This window comes from Lolium rigidum, chromosome 7 (assembly GCF_022539505.1).
Source record: "Lolium rigidum isolate FL_2022 chromosome 7, APGP_CSIRO_Lrig_0.1, whole genome shotgun sequence".
NCBI classification, from domain to species: domain Eukaryota; kingdom Viridiplantae; phylum Streptophyta; class Magnoliopsida; order Poales; family Poaceae; genus Lolium; species Lolium rigidum.
In genome coordinates, this window is record NC_061514.1 from 259,438,075 (window position 1) to 259,458,635 (window position 20,561).

The window sequence follows — 20,561 nt, forward strand, 5'->3', positions numbered from 1 at the left end:
GAATAATTTTGGTAACAACAACTATAGGCCATATCCTTCTAATAGTGGTAATGGTTATGGTAATTCTTATGGTAATTCTTACAACAATAGTAGGAGTGTACCCTCTGATGTTGAAGTCATGCTTAAATAATTTATTAGTACACAAACTGCTTTTAACAAATCTGTTGAGGAAAAGTTTGGTAAAATTGATGTTCTTGCTTCAAAGGTTGATAGTCTTGCTGTTGATGTTGATCTTTTGAAACTGAAAGTTATGCCTAATGAAGTTAAAGATACTAAGTCATTTGCTACAGCAAATGCTATCCAAGTTTGAATTAATGACAATATTAGGATGATGGCTGAATTGCATGCTAGGTGGGAAAGAGAAGAAAAACTTGCTAAAGAGAATAATATAGCTAGAGTTTGGACTATTACCACCACTAGTAATGTCGATGCTTCACATGTTGCTAAACCTCCTACTATCAATGGTAAAATAATTGGTGTTGGCAATGTTTCTACTTCTACTACAAAGCGTGCAAAATTGCCTGAAGCTACTTGAAACTGTTTGTGATAAAAGTGCTGCAATTTTTCAAAGTGTTGGGGACAATGCTCCCATTGCTTTAGATCATAATGGTTTTGATTTTGATAATTGTCATATTTCTGAAGTTATTAAGTTCTTGCAAAAACTTTCTAGAAGTCCTAATGCTAGTGCTATAAACTTGGCCTTTACAAAACATATTACAAATGCTCTCATTAAAGCTAGGGAAGAGGAATTAAACCTTGAAGCTTCTATCCCTAGGAAGTTGGAAGATGGTTGGGAGCCCATCATTAAAATGAAGGTCAATGATTTTGATTGTAATGCTTTATGTGATCTTGGTGCAAGTATTTCTATTATGCCTAAGAAACTTTATGATATACTTGACTTGCCACCTTTGGAATGTTGTTATTTGGATGTTAATCTTGCTGATAATTCTATAAAGAAACCTTTGGGGAGAATTGACAATGTTCACATTACGGTTAACAATAACCTTGTCCCCGTTGATTTTGTTGTTTTGGATATTGAATGCAATGCATCTTGTCCTATTGTTTTGGGAAGACCCTTTCTTCGAACCGTTGGTGCTATTATTGATATGAAAGAAGGAAATATTAAATATCAATTCCCTCTTAAGAAAGGTATGAACACTTCCCTAGAAAGAGAATGAAGATGCCTTTTGATTCTATTATTAGAACAAATTATGATGTTGATGCTTGATACGTCTCAAACGTATCTATAATTTATTATGTTCCATGCTAGTTTTATGACAATACTCACATGTTTTATATACACTTTATATCATTTTGATGCATTTTCCGGCACTAACCTATTAACAAGATGCCGAAGCGCCAGTTCCTCTTTTCTGTTGTTTTTGGTTTCAAAAATCTTACACAGGAAATATTCTCGGAATTGGACGAAACAAAAGCCCACGGTCTTATTTTGCACGGAGCTTTCCAGAACACCGAAGGAGACACGGAGAGGGGCCAAGGCGGCCCCACACCCTAGGGCGGCGCGGCCTGGAGGGGGGGGCGCCGGCCTGTGGGGTGGGCCCCTCGGGCGCCCTCCGACTCTGCCCCTTCGCCTATTTATTCTCTCCGTCGCGAAAACCCTAGTACCGAGAGCCACGATACGAGAAAACATACTGTGACGCCGTCGCCGCCAATCCCATCTCGGGGGATTCTGGAGATCGCCTCCGGCACCTGCCGGAGAGGGGAATCATCACCGGAGGACTCTACATCATCATGCCCGCCTCCGGATTGATGCGTGAGAAGTTCATCCTTGGACTATGGGTCCATAGCAGTAGCTAGATGGTTGTCTTCTCCTCTTGTGCTATCATGTTTAGATCTTGTGAGCCGCCTATCATGACCAAGATCGTCTATTTGTAATGCTACATGTTGTGTTTGTTGGGGTCCGATGAATATGGAATACTATGTCAAGTTGATTATTGATCTATCATATATGTGTTGTTTATGATCTTGCATGCTCTCCGTTGCTAGTAGAGGCTCTGGCCAAGTTGATACTTGTAACTCCAAGAGGGAGTATTTATGTTCGATAGTGGGTTCATGCCTCCATTGAATCTGGGACAGTGACAGAAAGTTCTAAGGTTATGGCTGTGTTGTTGCCACTAGGGATAAAACATCAATGCTTTGTCTAAGGATATTTGTGTTGATTACATTACGCACAGTACTTAATGCAATTGTCTTTTGTTTGCAACTTAATACTGGAAGGGGTGCGGATGCTAACCCGAAGGTGGACTTTTTAGGCATAGATGCATGTTGGATAGCGGTCTATGTTCTTTGTCGTAATGCCCTAAGTAAATCTCATATTAGTCATCATGATATGTATGTGCATTGTTATGCCATCTCTATTTGTCAATTGTCCAACTGTAATTTGTTCACCCAACATGCTATTTATCTTATTGGAGAGACACCACTAGTGAACTGTGGACCCGGTCCATTCTTTTACATCTGAAATACAATCTACTGCAATCTCTGTTCTCTGTTGTTCTTCGCAAGCAAACATCATTCTCCACACCATATGTTTAATCCTTTGTTTACAGCAAGCCAGTGAGATTGACAACCTCACTGTTAAGTTGGGGCAAAGTATTTTGATTGTGTTGTGCAGGTTCCACGTTGGCGCCGGAATCCCTGGTGTTGCACCGCACTACACTCCTTCACCAACAACCTTCACGTGGCCTTCATCTCCTACTGGTTCGATAAACCTTGGTTTCTTACTGAGGGAAAACTTGCTGCTGTACGCATCACACCTTCCTCTTGGGGTTCCCAGCGGACGTGTGCTTCACGCGTTATCAAGCTCTTTTTCTGGCGCCGTTGCCGGGGAGAGCAAGACACGCTGCAAGGGGGAGATCAAGACACGCTGCAAGGGGAGTCTCTCACATCCAATATCTATACTTTGTTTATTGTCTTGCTTTACTTTATTTTATTTTCTGTCTTGTTTGCTTTCTTTATATCAAAAACACACAAAAATTAGTTACTTGCATTTACTTTATTTATCAGTTTACCTTTGTTTATTTCATCATGCTTCGTCCTAAGTTCACTTTGAAAGATATACCGGTAGGGCGTGGGTCTATCATTGGAAGAGATAATATAGAAGAATTTTTCACTCATGTTAGTACAATTAAAGATTTTGAAGATAGATCCTTGGTAGAACTTGCTCCTACTTATGAAGTTGCTACCGCCTCCTTAGTGCACATGTTGGGAGCTAGATTTGTTAATCTTAATCCTATAATGCAACACATGTTTCTTACACTCTGTGATATAGAAGGAGAGAAGAAAGATTTTGTTTTAGAAACCCTTCTTAAAGAATTTGGTGATGTAGCTAGAGAAGCTAGAAAAGTCTTTATTCAACATAAGCTGCTTGGCTTTTATACTAATTTTGCAAGTACCCTTGAAAAGATGGAAAAAGATAGACTAAAGTACACTAATAAAGTCAATTGTGAGGGGGAGACTAAAGTACCAATACCTTATAAGGTCATAGGAATGCATGAGGCGCTAGAAAAGAATTTTGATTGGATTGTTCCTGAAAATTTATTTGAGGAGGATAGTAAGCCTAAAAGTAATGAAAGAGGAGCCTCTGAAACTTACATAGATAAGATACAATGCATCATTGAGAAAACCCCCAATTATGATGTTGATGCTTCATCTCTTGATAATACTTGATTTACACTTTCTGTGCCTAGCTGAAAGGCGTTAAAGAAAAGCGCTTATGGGAGACAACCCATTATTTTATTTCTGCAATTTTTGTTTTATATTTGTGTCTTGAAAGTTGTTACTACTGTAGCAACCTCTCCTTATCTTTACTTTATTGCATTGTTGTGCCAAGTAAAGTCTTTGATAGTAAGGTTGATAATAGATTTGGATTTCTGCGCAGAAACAGATTTCTAGCTGTCACAAATGTGAGTAGAACTCTCTGTAGGAAACTCAGAAAAATCTGAGAAAATTCATGAGTGATCCTCAGATATGTACGCAACTTTCATTCACTTTGAGCTTCTTCATCTGAGCATGTTAAGTGCCTCTAAAAACTTCGTCTTTACGGACTGTTCTGTTTTGACAGATTCTGCCTTTTATTTCACATTGCCTCTTTTACTGTGTTGAGTGGATCTCTTTGCTCCATTAACTTTCAGTAGCTTTGGGTAATGTCCAGAAGTGTTAGGAATGATTGTGTCCTCTCTGAACATGTGAATTTTTGATTATGCACTAACCCTCTAATGAGTTTGTTTTGAGTTTGGTGTGAAGGAAGTTTTCAATGGTCAAGAGAGGAGGATGATATAATATGATCAAGAAGAGTGAAAAGTCTAAGCTTGGGGATGCCCCCGTGGTTCATCCCTGCATATTTCAAGAAGACTCAAGCATCTAAGCTTGGGGATGCCCAAGGCATCCCCTTCTTCATCGACAACTTATCTGGTCACCTCTAGTGAAACTATATTTTTATTCCGTCACATCTTATGTGCTTTACTTGGAGCGTCTGTATGCTTTTATTTTTGTTTTTGTTTGAATAAACTCGGATCCTAGCATTCTTTGTGTGGGAGAAAGACACGCTCCGCTGTTTCATATGAACACTGGTGTTCTTAGCTTTACTTTTAATGTTCATGGCGAAGGTTGAAAACTCGCTTCGTTCATTGCTATTTGGTTGGAAACAGAAAATGCTCCATGTGGTAATTGGTATATGGTCTTGAATAATTTGATACTTGGCAATTGTTTTGAGCTCTCAAGTAGATCATGTTTAAGCTCTTGCATCATGTAGTTTGAACGTATTAGTGGAGAATTACTGTAGAGCTTGTTGAAATTTGGTTTGCATGATTGGTCTCTCTAAAAGTCTAGATATTTTCTGGTAAAAGTGTTTGAACAACAAGGAGACAGCGTAGAGTCTTATAATGCTTGCAATATGTTCTTATGTAAGTTTTGTTGTACCGGTTCATACTTGTGTTTGCTTCAAACAACCTTGCTAGCCAAAGCCTTGTACTGAGAGGGAATGCCTCTCGTGCATCCAAAACCTTGAGCCAAAACTTATGCCATTTGTGTCCACCATAACTACCTACTATGTGGTATTTCTCTGTCATTCCAAAGTAAATTGCTTGCGTGCTACCTTTAAAATTCCATTCCTTGACTTTGCAATACATAGTTCATGGGAAAATAGCTTAAAAAACTATTGTGGTATTGAATATGTTACTTATGTATCTTATTTCTTATAAGTTGCTTGTTGAGCGGTAACCATGTTTCTGGGGACGCCATCAACTATTACACCTTTGTTGAATATCGTGTGAGTTGCTATGCATGTTCGTCTTGTCTGAAGTAAGGGTGATTTATCATGATTAAATGGTTTGAGTATGCATATTGTTAGAGAAGAACATTGGGCCACCAACCAAAGCCATGTATCATGGTGGAAGTTTCAGTTTGGACATTAATCCTCAATCTCTCATGGGAATATTAGCTGTTGTTGAATGCTTAAGCATTAAAGAGGAGTCCATTATCTGTTTTCTATGTTTTCCCGGTATGGATGTCCTCAAGTTGAGATCTATCAAAAACGAGAAATCAAATGCGATCTATCTCCTTGGACCTCTGTATAGGTGACATAGAGGTACCCCTTTGTGACACTTGGTTGAAACATATGTAATGCAATGATAATCCATGGAAATCCGAGCTAATTAGGACAAGGTGCGAGCACTATTGGTATTCGATGCATGAGTCTTGCAAATTATAGGATGTCTTATGCATAACACATATGAATTATTACTACCGTTGACAAAATTGTCTCCATGTTTCCAAAATAAAAAGCTCTAGCACAAGAGTAATCCCTGCTTCCCTCTGCGAAGGGGCCTTTCTTTTACTTTATGTGGAGTCAGTTTACCTACTTCTTTCTATCTTAGAAGCAAACACTTGCGTCAACTGAGTGCATTGATTCTTACATACTTGCTTATTTGCATTCATCATATTACTTTGTGTTGACAATTATCCATAAGATATACATGTTGAAGTTGAAAGCAACTACCGAAACTTATATCTTCCTTTGTGTTGCTTCAAAAGCTTCTATTAAGAATCTATTGCTTTATGAGTTAACTCCTATGCAATACTTATTGATGCTTGTCTTGAAAGTACTATTCATGAAAAGTCTTTGCTATATGATCAGTTGTTTAGTCATTATCTACCATTGCTTTGAATCACTTCATTCATCTCATATGCTTTACAATAGTATTGATCAAGATTATGATAGCAGCATGTCAGTTCAGAAATTATCCTTGTTATCGTTTACCTACTCGAGGGCGAGTAGGAACTAAGCTTGGGGATGCTTGATACGTCTCAAACGTATCTATAATTTCTTATGTTCCATGCTAGTTTTATGACAATACTCACATGTTTTATATACACTTTATATCATTTTGATGCATTTTCCGGCACTAACCTATTAACAAGATGCCGAAGCGCCGGTTCTCGTTTTTCGCTGTTTTTGGTTTCAGAAATCTTACACAGGAAATATTCTCGGAATTGGACGAAACAAAAGCCCACGGTCTTATTTTGCACGGAGCTTTCCAGAACACCGAAGGAGAGATGGAGAGGGGCCAAGGCGGCCCCACACCCTAGGGCGGCGCGGCCTGGAGGGGGGGCACGCCTGCCTGTGGGGTGGGCCCCTCGGGCGCCCTCCGACTCTGCCCCTTCGCCTATTTATTCTCTCTGTCGCGAAAACCCTAGTACCGAGAGCCACGATACGAGAAAACGTACTGTGACGCCGTCGCCGCCAATCCCATCTCGGGGGATTCAGGAGATCGCCTCCGGCACCCTGCCGAAGAGGGGAATCATCACCGGAGGACTCTACATCATCATGCCCGCCTCCGGATTGATGTGTGAGTAGTTCATCCTTGTACTATGGGTCCATAGCAGTAGCTAGATGGTTGTCTTCTCCTCTTGTGCTATCATGTTTAGATCTTGTGAGCTGCCTATCATGATCAAGATCGTCTATTTGTAATGCTACATGTTGTGTTTGTTGGGATCCGATGAATATGGAATACTATGTCAAGTTGATTATTGATCTATCATATACGTGTTGTTTATGATCTTGCATGCTCTCCGTTGCTAGTAGAGGCTCTGGCCAAGTTGATACTTGTAACTCCAAGAGGAAGTATTTATGCTCGATAGTGGGTTCATGCCTCCATTGAATCCGGGACGAGTGACGTAAAGTTCTAAGGTTATGGATGTGCTGTTGCCACTAGGGATAAAGCATCAATGCTTTGTCTAAGGATATTTGTGTTGATTACATTACGCACAGTACATAATGCAATTGTCTGTTGTTTGCAACTTAATACTGGAAGGGGTGCGGATGCTAACCCGAAGGTGAACTTTTTAGGCATAGATGCATGCTGGATAGCGGTCTATGTTCTTCGTCGTAATGCCCTAAGTAAATCTCATATTAGTAATCATGATATGTATGTGCATTGTTATGCCCTCTCTATTTGTCAATTGCCCAACTGTAATTTGTTCACCCAACATTCTATTTATCTTATTGGAGAGACACCACTAGTGAACTGTGGACCCCGGTCCATTCTTTTACATCTGAAATACAATCTACTGCAATCTTTGTTCTCTGTTGTTCTTCGCAAGCAAACATCATTCTCCACACCATACGTTTAATCCTTTGTTTACAGCAAGCCGGTGAGATTGACAACCTCACTGTTAAGTTGGGCAAAGTATTTTGATTGTGTTGTGCAGGTTCCACGTTGGCGCCGGAATCCCTGGTGTTGCGCCGCACTACACTCCTTCACCAACAACCTTCACGTGGCCTTCATCTCCTACTGGTTCGATAAACCTTGGTTTCTTACTGAGGGAAAACTTGATGCTGTACGCATCACACCTTCCTCTTGGGGTTCCCAACGGACGTGTGCTTCACACGTTATCAATGCTTTTTCTCTTGATGTTACTTGATTTTCACTTTCTGCGCCTAGCTGAAAGGCGTTAAAGAAAAGCGCTTATGGGAGACAACCCATTATTTTATTTCTGCAATTTTTGTTTTATATTTGAGTCAAGGTGCTTGTTACTACTGTAGCAATACCTTTGTATATTTATTTTATTGCATTGTTGTGCCATGTAAAGTCTTTGATAGGAAGTTGGTACTAGATTTGGATTTCTGCGCGGAAACATATTTTTAGCTGTCACGAATTTGAGCTTTTCTCTTTGTAGAAAAATCTAAAAATTCTGAAAAAATTCATGTGTAATCCTCAGATATGTACGCAACTTTCATTCAACTGGAGATTTTCCATCTGAGCATGTTAAGTGCCTCGAAAAAATTCTTCTTTACGGACCGTTTTGTTTTTGACAGATTCTGCCTTTTATTTCGCATTGCCTTTTTTACTTTGTTTGAGTGGATTTCTTTGCTCCATTAAATTTCAGTAGCCTTGGGTAATGTCCAGAAGTGTTGGGAATGATTGTGTCCTTGCTGAACATTTGAATTTTTGATTATGCACTAACTCTCTAATGAGATTGCTTTGAGTTTGGTGTGAAGGAAGTTTTCAAGGATCAAGAGAGGAGGATGATATAATATGATCAAGAAGAGTGAAAAGTCTAAGCTTGGGGATGCCCCCGTGGTTCATCCCTGCATATTTCAAGAAGACTCAAGCGTCTAAGCTTGGGGATGCCCAAGGCATCCCCTTCTTCATCAACAACTTATCGAGTCACCTCTAGTGAAACTATATTTTAATTCCGTCACATCTTATGTGCTTTACTTGGAGCGTCCGTGTGCTTTTATTCTCGTTTGTTATTTTAGTTTTCTGAATAAATCGGATCCTAACATGCTTGTGTGGGAGAGAGACACGCTCCGCTTTTTCATTTGAACACTTGTGTTCTTCGTTTTATTTTTCATGTTCATGACGAAAGCTGAAAGCCGCATCACTTATTGTTATTTGGTTGGAAACAGAAAATGCTTCATGTGGTAGATGGTATATTGTCTTGAATAATTTGATACTTGGCAATTGTTTTGAGCTCTCAAGTAGATCATGTTTAAGCTCTTACATCATGTAGTTTAAACCTATTAGTGGAGAACTACCGTAGAGCTTGTTGAAATTTGGTTTGCATGATTGGTCTCTCTAAGGTCTAGATATTTTCTGGTAAAAGTGTTTGAGCAACAAGAAAGACAGTGTAGAGTCTTATAATGCTTGCAATATGTTCTTATGTAAGTTTTGCTGTACCGGTTTATACTTGTGTTTGCTTCAAACAACCTTGCTAGCCAAAGCCTTGTACTGAGAGGGAATGCTTCTCGTGCATCCAAAACCTTGAGCCAAAACCTATGCCATTTGTGTCCACTTTATGATTCAGTTATTTAGTCATTATCTTTTTGTTAGCAAACTATAGACCATTGCTTTGAGTCACTTCATTCATCTCATATGCTTTACAATAGTATTGATCAAGATTATGCTGGTAGGATGTCACTTCAGAAATTATTCTTTTTATCGTTTACCTACTCGAGGGCGAGTAGGAACTAAGCTTGGGGATGCTTGATACGTCTCCAACGTATTTATAATTTCTTATGTTCCATGCTAGTTTTATGACAATACCTACATGTTTTATTCACACTTTATAATGTTTTTATGCATTTTCTGTGACTAACCTATTAACAAGATGCCACAGTGCCAGTTCCTGTTTTCTGTTGTTTTTTATTTCAGAAAAGTTGTTTTACAAATATTCTCGGAATTGGACGAAACAAAAGCCCACGGCCCTATTTTCCACGGAGTGTTCCAGAAGACCAAAGAGGAGTCGAGGAAGGCCAGCAGGGGGCCCTCCCCATATGGCGGCGCGGGGGGGCCCCACTGCCGCACCGAGACGTGGGGAGGGAGCCCCCTGGCTCCCCGACGCTGCCCCTTCGCCTATTTATTCCTTCGTCCCCGAAAACCCTAGTACCGAGAGCCAAAATACCAGAACAGTTCCAGAGACACCGCCGCCGTCAACCCTAACTCGGGGGGTTCAGAAGATCTCCTCTGGCACCCTGCCGGAGAGGGAATCATCACCGGAGGGCTCTACATCACCATGCCCGCCTCCGGACTAATGCGTGAGTAGTTCATCCTTGGACTACGGGTCCATAGCAGTAGCTAGATGGTTGTCTTCTCCTATTGTGCCATCATGTTTAGATCTTGTGAGCTGCCTATCATGATCAAGATCATCTATTTGTAATGCTACATGTTGTGTTTGTTGGGATCCGATGAATATGGAATACTATGTAAAGTTGATTATTGATCTATCATATATGTGTTGTTTATGATCTTGCATGCTCTCCGTTGCTAGTAGAGGCTCGGCCAAGTTGATACTTGTGACTCCAAGAGGGAGTATTTATGCTAGATAGTGGGTTCATGTCTCCATTGAATGCGGGGAGTGACAGACAACCCCTAAGGTTGTGGATGTCTCTGTTGCCACTAGGGATAAAACATCAATGCTTTGTCTAAGGATATTTGTATTGTTTACATTACGCACAGTACTTAATGCAATTGTCCGTTGCTTGCAATTTAATACTGGAAGGGGTGCGGATGCTAACCCGAAGGTGGACTTTTTAGGCATAGATGCATGTTGGATGGCGGTCTATGTTCTTTGTCGTAATGCCCTAAGTAAATCTCATAGTAGTCATCATGATATGTATGTGCATTGTTATGCCCTCTCTATTTGTCAATTGCCCAACTGTAATTTGTTTACCCAACATGTTATTTATCTTATTGGAGAGACACCACTAGTGAACTGTGGACCCCGGTCCATTCTTTTACATCTGAAATACAACCTACTGCAACTGCAATCATTGTTCTCTTTTGTTTTCTGCAAGCAAACATCATTTTCCACACCATACGTTTAATCCTTTGTTTTCAGCAAGCCGGTGAGATTGACAACCTCACTGTTAAGTTGGGGCAAAGTAGTTTGATTGTGTTGTGCACGTTCCACGTTGGCACCGGAATCCCTGGTGTTGCGCCACACTACACTCCTTCACCAACAACCTTCACGTGATCTTCATCTCCTACTGGTTCGATAACCTTGGTTTCTTACTGAGGGAAAACTCGCTGCTGTACTCATCATACCTTCCTCTTGGGGTTCCCAACGGACGTGTGCTTTACCGTCACAAGCAGCCTCCATCCGCAAAAAGTTCCATCGCGACCGCCATCCGGAGAGGAAGATGATCACCAGAGGCCTCTACATCGCCATGTCCGCCTCTGAAGTGATGCGTGAGTAGTTCATCTCTGGACTACTGGTCCATAGTAGTAGCTAGATGGTTGTCTTCTCCAATTTATGCTTCATGTTTAGATCTTGTGAGCTGCCTATCATGATCAAGATCATCTTTATATAATGCTAATGTTGTGTTTGCTGGGATCCGATGAATATTGAATACTATGTTGAGATCGATTATACACTTGTCATATGTTATTTGTGATCTTGCATGTTGTTCGTTGCTAGTAGATGCTTTGGCTAAGTAAATGCTTGTAACTCCAAGAGGGAGTATTTATATTGATAGTGGGTTCATGCCTCTAGTAATCTGGAAGAGTGACAATAACTTCTAAGATTGTAGATGTGTTGTTGCTACTAGGGACAAAACAACAATGCTTTATCTAAGGGTAATTCTATTGTTTACATTACACACATTGCTTAATGCGATAATCTGTTGCTTGCAACTTAATACTGGAAGGGGTTCGGATGATAACCGGAAGGTGGATTAGTAGTCATAGACGCAGTTGGATTATGATCTATGTATTATGTTGTAATGCCCAAACGAATCTCATAGTAATTATCTTGTCATATATGGGCTTTATTCTGTCAATTGCCTAGCTGTAATTTGTTCACCCAACATGTTATTTATCTTTATGGAGAGACACCTCTAGTGAAATGTGGACCCCGGTCCTTTCTTTTACACTGATAAAATCATCTTGTTTTGTTTACTTACCGCAAGCACTATTCTCTTTATATTCCACTTCAAACAAACAACTCTTTCCACACTATACAGTTAATCCCTTGTTTTCAGCAAAACCGGTAAGATTGACAACCTCACTGTAAGTTGGGGCAAAGTATTTTGGTTGTGTTGTGTGCAGGTTCCACGTTGTTGCTGACGCCGGTAGTGCGCCCTGCCACAAGTCAGCTAGCAACACCTTCAGAAGTCACGCCTTTCTCTTACTGGTCGATTAAACCTTGGTTTCTTACTGAGGGAAAACTTGCTACTGTGCTCATCATACCTTCCTCTTGGGGTTCCCCAACGGTGTGCAATCTACACTCATCAAGCGTCGGCAGGAACCCTCAACGCGTATCACGGTATTCTAGAGAAGAATCGGGTTCGATTAGCAAATGAGCAAGCTGACCTCAATCGACGCCGGTAGGCAGCCGATCAATCAAGCGAGCGACAAAGAGCGTTGCCTTTGCATGGAAGCGTGTCTCGCAACAACCAAGGTCCAGGGAGATTTCGGCCATGAATTCCTCGCCTTTCAGAAGCCTATGCAAGGGAGATTACTTCGAATCTCTCCAACTATTTTATGACTATGGACACTGCGGGCATGGTCAGGCCAAAAACCGTCGAAGGGGCAACAACTAATCTTGCAGCTTATTTGATCAACCACCAGCCAACACCCAATGATCCAATGGCGCAAGCCCATCGGGGCGCTTTGGAAAGCCTTGTGATCCTCGGAGATAAACTCACCCCTAGGAAGGAGCAAACAAAGCATCAAGGCAGTGGATCTAAGCATCGTTCAAAAGATGCCCGCGACGATATTACACAGAGTAAGATCGACAAAGCTCGCTGCCGGCATGCTGCAAGGGAAGGCTATGACAGTTACGATTCCGGGAGTACGATGGTGAACTCCGAGGTGCCGATTGTCTAAGCCACATGATTCGGGAGGCGATGCCATCGAAAAGATTCAAGCCTACTCCTACTGATTCCGCCAAATATGACGGTCAGCAGGAGCCGAGGTCTTGGATAAACGGTTATCGGCAAGTCGTGATCTTGCACAAGGGAAATCAAATAGCGACAATGCAATGCCTTCAGCTCTACATGAAAGATTTGGCACGAGCATGGTTGAGAGGTCTCCCGAAGGGATCCATTAGGTCTTGGGAAGATCTGGTTGACGCTTTCGTCAAGAATTTCTAGGCCACATACAAGAGGCCCGTTGGAATTGAAGAATTGCGCCATTTCCATCAGAAGCCGAAGGAATCGATGCGCGCGTACATTGGACATTTTACTAAACTTCTAAATGCTACCAAAGATGTCTCTATTGACAAGGCAATTGACGCCTTCAGCGACGGCATTCGATGAGAATCCTATATCGAAGAACTCGGCCGGAAGAAGCCGAAGACTATTACCAAGCTTATGGAAATTGCCAATAGTTGGGCTGATGGAGAAGACCACGTGCGGAAGCCACGCCCGCGTAGTGACGATGAAGACGATGACCAGAAGCATGATTCAGGTCATCGGCGTGATCGCCGCAAAAAGAGAAGGGACCGTGGGTACGAAACCTTCGGTGACACCAACATTGTGGCTGCCGGATACTCTGATCGACATGATGATCGGTATGAGGATCAGCGCGGTGATAGGCGTGACGATCGTCGGGATGGTAACCGCAGCGCTTCTGGAGGAAATCGAGGCAATTACAAGGAACGACCACCACGGGTCCTAGAGTTACCATTCGCCGAGCAGTTAAACGCTCCTTGTTACATACATGCGTACATCGACCCCAAGGACAACATCAAAAAGTCAAGTCAGTTGCTCAGGGACTGCAGACAGTTTCTTGATCTTCAGAAGTTTTATGAGTCGAATAAAGGGCAGACACAGGTCCCGAGCCCACCGCCGCCACCTCAGCATCAAGTTCGGCAAGTTCAAACTCGTGCCTCCAATGAAGCTTTTCCTCCACCTTGAGGGCAGATGAGCATGATTCATAAAACTGCTGTCTCTAGAAGAGAGATGAAAAAGCTTACGCAAGAAATTAATCTTGCAGAAGGCACCATGGCTAACGTCCCAGAATTCATCGACTGGTCCATGCAAATCATCTTGTTTCACCAGAGCCGACCACCTGATGTCTATTCCAAGTCCAGGCCATGCAGCTTTGGTAGTCGAAGCACAAATCGGAGGATTTAGCATGACCAAAGTAGTCATGGACGATGGAAGCAGATTGAATCTGATATTCGCAAGCACAGTCAAGAATATGGCCATCACAGCTGATATGTTGCAGGAGTCTGATACATGTTTCCATGACATTGTTCCAACCTTGCTAGCATACCCTCTCGGCAGGATCTCCTTGAATGTAGTCTTCAGGAAACCCGACAATTTCAGGAAAGAAAGGATCGAGTTCGAGGTAGTGAATTGGGAATCATAGTACCACGCTATCCTTGGAAGGCCAGCTTACGCCAAGTTCATGGTTGTACCGCACTACGCGTACTTAAAGCTCATGATGCCAGGCAACAACGGGACCAATATCACGGCTAATGGAAGCTTTTCTCGTTTAGACAATTGTGATCAAGAATTACAAAAAATTGCCGCTAAGTTTGGGATAAAGCCGGAAGTTAAAGCTATAGACTTCGCTCCCAAGCAGTTAGCTCTTCAAGGCAAAGATTCTAAGCTTAAGGAGGTAGACTGCGGCAAGAATATGAAGAAACAACCAGGTGATTCTGCAACAACAGTAGCAACTGTTAAATCTTCGAAAGTAGACGTTAGAGCCTCAGCAGAAGGCACTAACTCTTTGGCAATAATTGCCAATGCTTCTACAGAAACTATGCACCACCCCGGAAGCCATCGGCACTTCAGCAGACGTCGGCCAGGACAAGAAAGGACCCTCCTCTTACTTAAGAAGACGAGCGCTGGCATACATTTTTTATTTTTCATAGAATTTAATTTTCAATAAGGCTTTCGTAAGCCATAGAAATTTATCATCGCAAATTTATTAATAAAAGTTCAAGTTTCGTTTATACTAGCATTCGATTGATTTGGGACACCCGATTTTGTTTTCAAGATTCTTCGCATAATACCGCGAGCGTTGACTTCAGAATATATGAATACAGTAAGCGAAGCCGATAAAAAAAAGATCAGGAGCCGCCTATCCTGGTTATGCTCAAAGATTATCATCTAAGCCTCAGGGAACATGTGAGTGCTGCAATTGATGATAATCAAAGAGTCATCAGAAAGTACAATAAGAATACACATTGTCTTTCGCCAAAGCCTCAGGGAACTTGCGAGCGTTGCAAATGGCAAGGATAATATAAGCCAAGAAAGGCCCATGTATGTACATCGAACAGAGAGTACTAAAAGCAACGGAGTCGATAGCGAGCATAGTCTCCTCGATTTACTCGGAGCTGCCGCCAATATAATATACGCTTTCGGTTGTAACAAAGTTGCGATTACTACGGGTTCTTTGGACCCGCAACATGAGATGATCACTCAAAAATTGCTACCGATATTTTTACAAAGCATCATAATACCGATGCTAGAAAGACTAGCGCGTCAAAACTTGCAGCTTAGTCGATGAATACATCAAATATCGCCACTAGCGTTTGAAGATAATTCTGCTAAGTAACGATACTTTGTCAAAATTGACAAATGTGTCGTCTTCAGAAATTTATTCATCTTTACAAAAGCTTTTTGAGATTGATACAAAGGAAAAAATCATTGATCAAGCAGTAATATGAACGCGAAAGGGAAAAGTTTAGGATTGGGTAAACAAGTTACATCGTACACACGAATAAACTTACACCCGAGGTATCCGAATATTCTGGTACAAAGAGTTATCAGAAGAGTGATTTACATTGGTCATATCGGTTACAACAGAATTGAAGTAGAATCGAAGCTATTCATGGGAATTCTGACTGCATCGTCTGTTTCAGAGCTAACCTGCAATCTAGCAACTACAGTGGCGGCAGGTTTCCTGACGGTGGAAAGTATTGTCTCACATTTCCATCGGCATTCGCGATTGATTCCAAGTCCAATGAAGGATGCTGAGATAGCACAAAAGCAAAAGCTGATTTGACACCCGCAAGAAGTTAGCTACGAATCAATGCGCGAACTCTTTCGGCATTCCTGAAATTTGACATCAGATCTAGTAACGTTGGAGGAACTAGATTGAGAGGGAACATGGCTTTCCATATCATCCTCAAGCCTGCATGGCATTTATAAGAATCAGTGCACCTGTTGCACCCGATCCTGGAATTTCGCAACGGTGGTAGCTTTCTGTTATCACCAGAATTTGACCGGATCAGAGGTGGGCCGCGATTGAAGATGGGCTTGAAGAAAATACATGGAAGGAATACATGAATCGGCCTTATATGCAAAGTTTGGGCTAGTTTGCCCGTGTATCTGTAATATAGTAGGATACGTGTCGATTAGACAGAGTTTGGGCTCGTGCCCGGTTGGGATTATTCCCATGTTAGAAAGTCTACGGACTATAAATATGTATCTAGGGTTTATGAAATAAACAACAATCACGTTCACCACAAACCAATCTAGGCGCATCGCCAACTCCCTTGTCTCGAGGGTTTCTTCCGGGTAAGCATCATGCTTGCCTAGATCGCATCTTGCGATCTAGGCGATACACGTTATTCGTCGTTCATGCGTTGCTCGTGCTTGAAGCCTTTTTGATGGCGAGCAACGTAGTTATCATAGGTGTTTTAGGGTTAGCATTGTTCATCGTATCATATGCTATCGTCGTGCGACCCTTAGACATCTAGCCGCCCTTACACCTATCTTGGGTGTAAGGGCGGCACCCGCTTGATCATTATTTAGTAGATCCGGTCCGTTATGATTGCTCCTTGTTCTTCAAGGATTAGTTTAATATCTGCATGGTTAGGCCTTACAAACGGGTTGAAGGATCCAGTGGCGCGTAGGGTGTAGTTTGCTAGCCCTAGACAGGATGTTCCGAGGATCAACTTCGTGTTGGTTTTTAGGCCTTGTCTAGGGTCGGTTTATGACCACCGTGCGTGGCCACCAGGCTCAATCACGAGTAGGAAGTTCCGATTATGCGGTGAAAACCCTAAATCGTAGTAGGTCGTTTTAGCTTTGTTTTGATCAAGCAGGACCACCATCTGATCGTACACCTCGTACGCATCATGGGTGGATCGGCTCCTTGAGCCGATTCACGGGATAACCCGAGAGCCGATCGAGGATCGTATTTAATGTTTACGTGTATGCCATGCAGGAAACTAAGCGAGGCACATCCAACACCTTCACGACCGGGTATAGGTCAGGTGGCACGCCCTTGCATCGGCATCGGACGTGCGTGCCGAGGCTTTGCGGGCCGTCGCTCGGAGGGACCGGGGCCAGCCGCGATCCTGGGGGCCTCCCGGCTCTACGGTGTTGTCCGTCGCTGCTCGCCGGTGGGTTTCGACCGCAACACATTCACGGCACGCCGGTGGGACCATCTTCGACATCAACCGCATCGCCATCTACATCCGAGATGGCGGAAGGCACTCCGGTCAAGTACGAGGATCCGGCCGAGGAGCTCAAGAAGAAACATGACGAGATCAAAGCGGTCCTCGAAGCCGACCTCATCGGCTCTTTTCACGAACCCGCTCACATGGCATCGGGTGGAAAGGGTTCTCACTGCAGCGCGCTCGATGGAGTGGACCTGTCCACCCCGTCGGAAGAACGCACCGGATCGCTGCGTCGGGAGATTAACTTCATGGTGGCTCATTCGCTGCACCGCCATTCGAGAGCTCTGGTGAACACTTTGGAGCGTGTCGCTCTGCGCGTGATCCGGGAAATCATGAGTCATCGGTACTCTCCGTCGGGACCAGCTCTCGGGACTCACCAAGGAGAGATGCCACTCCGGTCCCGTCCACCGCTGCCGTTTGCATTGGCAGCACCGGAAGTGCCGAGTTCATCGGCATACGTCGTCTACAAGATCGGTGGTGACCCTAGTGACTACCGAGTTCTTGCATGAGGCGCCTAAGGAGATCCCTCACGGATACACATGCACATACGTGCCGGACGGCGATAGCTCGGGCACTCTCGAACCGAGCTGCAACGACGGGGACTTCCGGAACGGCGGGAGGAACTTTGGGAACAGATCTTGAGAAGCGGACGTGGCTAGCTAAGTATGCCACTCCGACAAACCTCCGGAGCTCAGCTCCTGCCGGTTGGCTCGAGCTGGAAAAGCAAGCATGGCTGGCTAAGTATGCCACCCGGCGAATCTTCGAGTTCGACGCCGCAGCCATCACCGCGGATCAGATCTGTACAATCCTGAAAGACCGAGTTCGGCATGATGCCGAAAAGGAGGACAATCGGCTATTCCAAGCCGTACCCCAACGAGTACGAGTTGATCCCGCTACCACCCAAATATCGGCTCCCTGATTTCACCAAGTTTAATGGATCGAGATGGTTCCAGCTCCATCGAGCATGTGAGCCGATATTTGGCACAGTCGGGCACGATCTCGGCATCGGACGAGCTGCGCGTGAGGTTCTTCGCACATTCCCTCACGGGATCGGCTTTCGGGTGGTACACATCGCTGCCACCGGACTTAATCCGGACTTGGAAGCGGTTGGAAGAGCGGTTCCACGTGCGGTATCACTCGGAGGCTTCCGAGGCTGGCATTGCCGATCTAGCACAAGTACGACGGAGCGCGGGAAACAGTGTCGGAATACGTCCGGCGCTTCAGGACCGTTAGGAACCGATGCTATTCGGTTCATGTGAGCGAAAAAGAAGCGAGTCGAGTTGGCGGTGGTGGGTCTCTCATCATCGATCAAGGACGTGGCCTCCCAAGCGAGACTACCCTTCACGGCGCACATGGTGCGAAGGCTGTCGGCATATGAACGGCGCCACCCGGATGTTTACCGGGATAAATTCAAGCGTGCGGTGGTCTCGGTTGAGGCGGATGAAGATGAAGGTGCTTGCGGGAGATCAAGAGGTAGCAGTGGCTGAATGGACTCGGGGGGCAAGCCCCGTGTCATGTAAATGGGTTAAGCCACAAGGTCCTCCAAAAGGGTTTGACTTCGACGTGACCAAAGCTGAGCAGATTTTCGACCTCTTACTCAAGGAGAAGCAGCTAAAGTTACCCGAAGGCCACAAGATCCCCACGGTGCAAGAGCTGAACGGGAAGCCATACTGCAAGTGGCATAACACGTTCACCCACGCCACCAACGACTGCAGGGTGTGGCGTCAGCAGGTCCAAATGGCGATAGAACAAGGGCGTCTAATTTTCAGCCAGTACGCCATGAAGGTCGACACACACCCCTTCCCCGCCGTTAACATGGTGGAGTGCACTTACCATGGAGGGTGCCAGCCAGGATTCTCGTGCAATATCAACATGGTAGGACCCGGGCACCACTCGGTAAGGACGGAGATGAGGGCAGCTGCTCTCATAGCAAGGACACGAGAGGAAGCCGCTCCACGCGATCGGCTCCGTCACGATGGCAAGCGCTACATCACGGAGGGAGAAGTGAGGAACGTAAGATATCGGCGACCTCTCTGCGATCACCTCCTCAACAAGTATGTGGGTCAATATGACCAACGCCGGCGATACAACGACGATGATGAAAGAGATCGTCTGGCTAGGGACGCCAGGGGACACCGTCGGCATGATCGCGACGAGGAGAGATATGAGCGCCACGTCAAGGAAAAGTCGAGAGAGCAAGACGACGTGGATAGGCACTGGGACCGCCCCTTCTTCGGACACTCGCTGGGATTCAGGAATGAGCCGATTGCCTACAATCGGCAACTGTCCAGAATGTAGACAAAAGAAGAAGGATGCAGCTAACGTGTCCGTGTTCAAACGTCTAGGGCCTCTCCCGCCTTGGAACAAGCACGCTGAGTCCGCTCGGGTAGAAGATCTCGAGGAACTAGAGGACGATGATGAAGAAGACAAGTATCATCGGCCAAGGTGGTGCCCTGATGGGCTCAGCCGTTCCCAAAAGCGTAGGGTTCAGCGACTACGTGGTTTGGAGGAAGCCGAAAGGTTATACCCGCACACGTTGAGGAAGGCGCGGCCCGATCCGGCCGCTAAAATTCAGCGAACCCCGGACGAAGAAGGTCGGCCACAAAGGAAAGAGTGGCGCCCGGACAAAAGAAAGCCGATGATGAGACATCGGCTGGCACAAACATGGTGTTCATCCTTCCAACGGAGTTTAGTGCTCCGGGATTAGACGAAGCACCTGTGGCACAACTTGATCTGCGGCCCACGGCCGGTTATCTTTGAGAAGCTACGAGAAAGAAGCTACGAGCATCCGAAGGCCCCGTACTTGCGAGGCTACATCAATGGGCAGCCTGTCAACAAGATGCTGGTGGACACCGGAGCGGCGATCAACATTATGCCATACTCCATGCTACGTCGGTTGGGACGCTCTAGCTCGGATCCGATCAAGACCAATGTGACACCGAGCGATTTCAACGGCCAAGCATCCGACGCACAAGGTGTTCCGAACGTGGATCCGACCGTAGGAAGGAAAACCGTCCCTACGACGTTCTTTATTGTCGACAGCAAGAGCACTTATGCTTGTCCTACTAGGGAGAGATTGGATCCACGCCAATCTGTTGCATTCCATCCACGATGCACCAATGCCTAATACCCTACACTGACATCACCTTCTACACCAATATACTCCGTGTGCCGGCATA